Here is a 7,080-nt window from a genome sequence, read left to right on the forward strand (position 1 = left end):
CACTTGACCCAACCACATTAATTCCATCAACTGAGTTAAAACTTTTCATGTCCAAACACCTTACTCAAGGTCTAGAGTGGTCTATTTCCACCATACACTGCCACATCACTTAACCCCTTAGGGTCCAAAGGAAAACACTAGATTCTGCCACCTGCTCGACCCTCCCGGTACGACGTACCCTAGGAGGTGGAATGATATCCGTTCAGAATTCTCGTTCATAAACCAAATCTAATTGGATCCTTCATCCATTCCTGGTATCCCAACTTGTACTACCTCAGCAGGGTCCTTCCCTGCTTCAACTCAAGCCAACACTTTGAAGTCCATAGATCATTGACACTCACCAGCTAATCATACCTACTAGCGTTACGCTAAACTCAGTCGTCGCCTTGTCCACTCTATTACAGTCTATGGCGCTATCCCCTGACTGACATATGCCTCACAGCTAGGAGTTCCGTCTCCAATTATAACTCCCCTCGCTCAATCGAGGATTTCAAACACTGAACATCTGTCCGTTACTTTTCACCACCTCTGTGTCTTCAACGCTATCTTTCTTACTAATACCCAATACTCAAGCACCTTATGATATGCATAACTGTCAACTTAACGTTCTAAGTGTATCAACCAGGTTCATACTTTCGTCTCCCGCAAGGTTCGATCCAACCTCGCGCCAGGTGCGCCTGGGCGTGCCTAATCTGTGATGCACCCCTACAAGTCCATGTCCTCATCATAGATCAAGTCCTTTATGCCATCACTCTTTACTTAATCATAACACACAAAAATTCCATCATCGTCCGTAACCAATCAAATCTTACCTTGTCTTCTGAATTTCTTTCTGATTTGACACCACTCAATCCGTCTAACCTCAAGTTTTGCTGTTCTTCTCATCTCTGATGTAGTCGTCTCCGGAGGTGCTTGTGCAATAGATGACGCGCTTACCAGTCTTGTTATGATTTCAATTCTTCAGACGCTCTTCATTAGCTTCTTTGCGGCTTCAGATCAATTCTTCTCTTACCTGTCCTTTCTTCTTGCAGCTGTAATCTGAGAACTCCTGACGACACCCAACTAACACTCCGTAGAACCTTACCTGAGACTCTGCCTTCTGGGTACTAACGTCTTCAGCATAATAACCAGTTGCTCACCATTTCCGTCTGGGAGTAATCCACATGCACTGCTCGTGAGCTTGAAGGGGACTGGCCCACACCGTTCATGCATTCTCTGTCTAAAGAACTTACCTGTGCTGCTGTAGCTTGAACCATTCCAGAATCTTTGTTACCAACTCCTCACACTCTAGCCGGCGCAAACTAGACAATCCACGAAATGTCTCTGTCCTTGGTTTCCAACTGGCAATAACCAGGTCGTAGATCACTCTTGGGGACATCGTCCCATCTTGTATCCAACATTGTACTTTTCGTCCTAACCCGACGATACTAGCAATCCTCGCAGTATAACACACTAGCTACACCAGGCTCAGATTCCTTCGATTGCTCCAATAGACTTTCTGTCGGCCAAAACCGTCTTCTACAACATCCCTTATACCAATCCTATCTGTAGTCTGACCTTGAAGTATTCCCTAAATCTTTCTTTGCATACCCACATAACTTTCCTACTGGTCAGCTCTGTCTCCTTTACGTACTCCAGATGATATCCTCAACAATCCATCTGCCAGAGTTTCTAATTCCTTCTCAATAAGTATTACTGTCCTCGGCCTCTCAAATGGGACCTTTGAGGTAACCTCTCTATGTCCATCTCCCTCTCGGAACATTCTCAACACCGAGCCCTTCCAGTTCGTTACATGCCCAAAGCATAAGCTCGTCAGTTAAATACTCATCCTCGAGGAATCATCCTCGAACTACGAATGTAGCGAGGCATTCAAGTTCTTCGTTCCCTCACCACGGGAAAAACCATTCTATCATACCGAGTCATTCCAGGTAGACGTCATGCCCTCGCCTGACCTCCTCTCAGGTGGCATCCTTTCCCTCATGCATACCCAATAACCTTCCTGGTTCCTGTCGCCATCTCGATAACTACCTTTTCGATCAGGCTTCTTTCCAATCTCAAATTAGGTGCCCAAGCACTGACTGGGGTCCTTCTACCTCAAAATTGAGAATCCGACCTCGCTGCGTCCTATCAACACAAGTACCTTCTTATCAATCAGACTTTTCCCCTTTTCTGGTAAACCAGAAGCCATAGAACTATCCGGGGTTCCTTTAACTTGACTACCACGAATCTATCTTTACTAATTCCATCAAAGGAAGCACTGCCCTTGCGGCTCTAGCACTCATGCTCTATACATCAACCATCAATTCCTCGAACAACATGGCCCTCTCCGCCATCCACATGCAGACGATAAACTCTTACCTCAGAGCAGCCCAATTACCTTAGACCATTCCAGATCTCAAATCCTTAAATGGGTCGCCATCAATTCCGGATACATCCGCCAGTAGAAATTCCCGAAATGAATTATCCAATTCACCAAACCCATTGATTTACATTGTTGTTACCCCCAACAGTCCAAACCAAACTTATTAGTCCACCCGTCTCCACAGTTCAAATCATGTCTTTAAAATCTCTTCTAACCATTCATCATCTAGGTTCTTTCCAACCCATTAAGCCAGTACCTCAGCCCGAGTACCAATTCCAGGCATCCCTCTGCCTCAACATTTAACATAACCCTCTAATCAGGATCTCTCGTCCTCTTAACCAAGGGTGGAATTAACTCTGCTCATCTATTGATAAATTCCTTGTCAACTCGAACCTTCCTCAACACTAGAGGATAACACCCTATACCCCTTTCATATAGTACCCTTATCTGTCCATACCTCACAGTAAACCAACACCGGTAACCTTACTGTTAAAACCTCGAAATTAGCTATTTCCCCAGAGAAATCCGCTACCCTTCCATCCCGTCACGACTGACAAACTCCACAGCTTACTCACACCCTAGTGACCCTTTGCTGTTGCTTTCAGGGACAACTAAAGATCTTAACTCCAAGTTATATCTAGAATCCCCCTCTCAACACAATATCAGGTCCACAAATCCTTTTAGGAACCAACAACACGAGTTCACCTGTCAAAACTGACCCAACTCCTGAACTCTGTGGTTCCTACTCTGAACCAAACCGCATCCAGATCCAAATATCCACAGATGTCATGCACACACAAGCATAATTAGGCCAAATCCACAATGTCACACATTTAGCTACCAGATTTAACATCACTAAGTATATCCAGGTCTCAACATGCTTCATACAAGCAAATAAACGGATATAACTTATGAATTTAATTCAGAAAATTAACCACATACACTCAATATGTAAACCATTATGCCAATATTCATCCATATGCATAATAGTATTATTCAGCATGCATCAATCTCAACATGCAATAATCAAGGGCCCAGCCCAACAGCATCTCATGCATATGCCAACACATTTCTCATGCTCCATATAGATAAGCAGGCAAATAGGGCAATCAAACATTTATTCAAGCATATGAATCAATCATACCAACCAACCCTGAGTCGAGCTTGTCACTGACAGCGAGCGTACATGTTCGGTCGATCTCCAGAACCAATAAACCTTGGCTCGCTCTGATACCAAGTTGTAAGGCCCTACTTCCTTAGAGTCGTTACTAAGTGAGTTTTAAGACAAAACAGTGTACAATGAGCTCGCTAACCGAGGTTTTTAAACAAAAGTGTGACTAAATAAAAGTTAAGGCTGTAATCTTAGAAAAATGCGTCGTTTCAATAAAACTTCTAGTATTAAACATTTGGGATCCCAAAATAAGGTTTGAAAACTATTTACATCTTGAAATGAGTTTACAGTTGATTGATCATAAAAATCATAGATTATTACAGCCATTTTCGAATAAACCCCCAACCAAAGCAGTCGGGCAGGCCAAACATGTACGCGTCGCTTCACGCTCTCCGTACTCATGGTTGGTTGACTCAGTCTTTGCCCTACCTGCAACACGGAGCACCCGTGAGCCGAAGCCCAGCAAGAAAACTCATGCAGAACATAACATATGCAAATATATATATTTAATCATATCAGATAGCCCACAGATAAACAAGTCAACCATTAGACTAAGCAAACACGACCATGCCGCCCCAGAGCCTTACCGAAGCCTGGGGTATCGGTTCTCACCGCGAGGATAACTCATGTATCCCTTGGGTCCCACCCTGAATATAAGCATCCCATGTGCTGTGTGCTACTTTCGGCCCCACTGCCGTACCCGGCCTACGCCGCTCTCGGCCCTTGCCGTTCATTCCATTATAATCACACATATAACATAACACAACAACATGCAATCAAATATTAATTCATTTAAGTCTGCACCCTAACATGTGATGCAATATAGGGCCGCGCCCCGCAATCATACTATGGGCCCATGCCCTATCCTACGGGTGTTATAGTCTTCTTACCTTAATTCCAAATGCTTTAAATAGAAAAATGACGGCCCCCGAGCACGATCCACTTCCCGAGCACTAGCTTAACACCTAGTCACAACCAAGATAATGGATACCAATAAGATTAATCTCAAATGAGTTTCTAAACCAAGTTCTAGTCCCCGGAACATTGAACTTCACCAAAAATATAAAAAGATTCAATCCCGAGCACCCGTAGTTAAATTCCCAAGCTTAAATTCTCAAAATCCCAAAATTCCTTAAGCGCCGCGGCATGGCCCAACCATGCCGCGGCATGGCCCAACCATGCCGCGGCATGGCCCCCAAACAGGGCCACAAAATTGCCCAGAAACAGGTAAGGGCCGCGGCCCTACAAGGACCATGCCGCGGCCCGCCCTCCATCCTCAGCGCATCTTAGCCTTCAAGGGCCGCGGCCCGACCCTTCGAACCAAGAAAAACCCACCATTTTCAAGCTTAAAACCTCACCTTAAGCCATCCCAAAGCTCCCAATTCAAAACCAATTAATAATCACAACAATAGGATGGTTTAAACAACACAATTCCACCAAAAATCCAACCTAACACTCACCAAGATCCCAATTCCAAATTTCTGAAATTTCAAACCTAAAACTCAAAACCAACCATGGAAATTCTCAATTTCAACCATCAAACTTTAATTTAAACCTTACCTCAGTTGTAGAATCGTTTCCCAAAGGATCCCATGACCTATCTTCAAAGTTTCAAGCCTCAAACTCCACCTTGAATATCAAAATCCACAAACATTCACAACCCAAAAAAATCTCAGAATTTAACTTGAGAAAAAGAATTACTTGTTTACCTTTACCCTGATTTGTTCTTGATTAACTCTTGAGCTAAACCTCCAAATCCCACTATCAATATTCAGAAATTCAAGCTTGATTTCTCCTAAGATTTCTGTGGATTACATGAAAGAAAGAGGAAAGAAAGAAGAAGAGGAGAGGGTGGAGGCTGGGTCGGTTTCTCTAAGTCTCCAAATGGTTTATTTGTTTTGTTTTTATAACTTAAGCTGGTTACCTCAAGGTTTGGGGTACCAAAATATCCCCGAGGCAAAAATGGTAAAATCCCCCAGTATTCCCGCCTAGACATCCTAACCTCAAATATATCTCCAATTATTTATTTTCATAACCCAATACCAAAAATACTCCTTGACTTGCCCAAAGTCATCATAATGCCCCGTTGTGACTTTTCCCCGCTATCCAGCTCTAGGATCGCCTCGTGCCGAAAGTTACAAATCACGGATACACCCACATACCACTGTGGTCTCAACAATCATCACATATTAATACAGTTATGCCCAACATGGCCAAAATTGCAATTATGTCCTTCTAACACAATCCGGGCCTACATGCATACTAATATACATAGTCATGCATCTCAAATAATCAAATAGTCACATAACACGCTTTAAATCATAACCATGCATTTAACTCATAAAATCACACATAAATCCCAACATGCCCTCCTGGCACACTAATCAAGGCCCTTAAGCCTTATTAGCGATTTTGGGTCGTTACAGAATAACTACTAGTTTTTGTAATCCTTTGCTTGTAGATCCTTTTTCAATGGCACCGCAGAAAGCTCTTGAAATAATTGGGAAAAATTTGAGTGCTTAGTATGAAAGGTGGCAACCAAGGGTGAGGATATTATTGGCTTGTACAGAGTTCATATAATATTGTCTTAGATTTAATTTTATTTACCTTTGAAGATCTTTGAGCAGGCACGATATAAGGTCTAGCCTGATCCTACTGTGGATGAAGTGAAGAAACTTTGTAATACATGTCGCCGATATGCCAAGTCTAAGAGGGTCCTATTTCATTATAATGGCCATGGTGTGCCTAAGCCGACTTCTAGTGGTGAAATTTGGGTTTTCAATAAGGTCTTCTATTTCTTTGAAACTCTTTTATGTGGTTTAATTTAAGGTCAATTACTAGAGTCTTGCTTGGTTTCTCACCAATGTTATTGGTACTGCAGAGTTATACAGAGTATATCCCTTTGCCAATCAGTGACCTTGATTCCTGGTTGAAGACACCCTCCATATATGTTTTTGATTGCTCTGCGGCTGGGAATATTGTGAATGCTTTTATTGAGGTAAAGCTTTAACTCAAAATGTATAATGAATTGATATATGTATTGATAATTAAGTTGCTACGTGACATGAATTCATTACCTGTAATTCAAATATTTATATATAAATATATTTGTATATATAGTGACTTGATTTGATGGTTTGGCAGCTTCATGATTGGGTTGCTTCTAGCTCCTCTGGATCCACAAGGGATTGCATTCTACTTGGAGCATGTGAAGCACATGAGACTCTTCCACAAAGTGCTGAATTTCCTACATATGTGTTTACGTCTTGTCTCACAACACCTATTAAGATGGCTTTGAGATGGTGAGCTTCTTTCCTTGTTCGTCTGTTAGGATCGCCTATCGCATTTACGCATCTTTATTTGAGATCATCCAGTTTTCTGGTTTTGCCTTGTGGTGTTTATTCCATATTGGCTTCTTCCTAGTTATTTTTAGTTTGTCAACTGAAAGTCTTTTAGCTGTGCTGTTTGTTTAAAGCTGTGGGACGTTAGAAATGGCAATACCTTCTGATTAGCATGATTAGTGATACTGTATTATATTTTATGTACT

At 42.2% G+C, this 7,080-nt stretch overlaps 1 long non-coding RNA gene across 1 annotated transcript; it reads left to right on the plus strand.

Annotated features, from left to right (window-relative positions):
• The first annotated feature begins 6,043 nt into the window (after positions 1–6,043).
• On the plus strand, positions 6,044–6,831 carry LOC133789907 (uncharacterized). The gene is made up of 3 exons (XR_009873778.1): positions 6,044–6,319; positions 6,415–6,531; positions 6,678–6,831. It is a non-coding gene; the product is annotated as an uncharacterized LOC133789907 (long non-coding RNA).
• The last annotated feature ends 249 nt before the right edge of the window (positions 6,832–7,080 follow it).

The sequence above is a fragment of the Humulus lupulus genome, chromosome 7 (assembly GCF_963169125.1).
Source record: "Humulus lupulus chromosome 7, drHumLupu1.1, whole genome shotgun sequence".
NCBI lineage: Eukaryota > Viridiplantae > Streptophyta > Magnoliopsida > Rosales > Cannabaceae > Humulus > Humulus lupulus.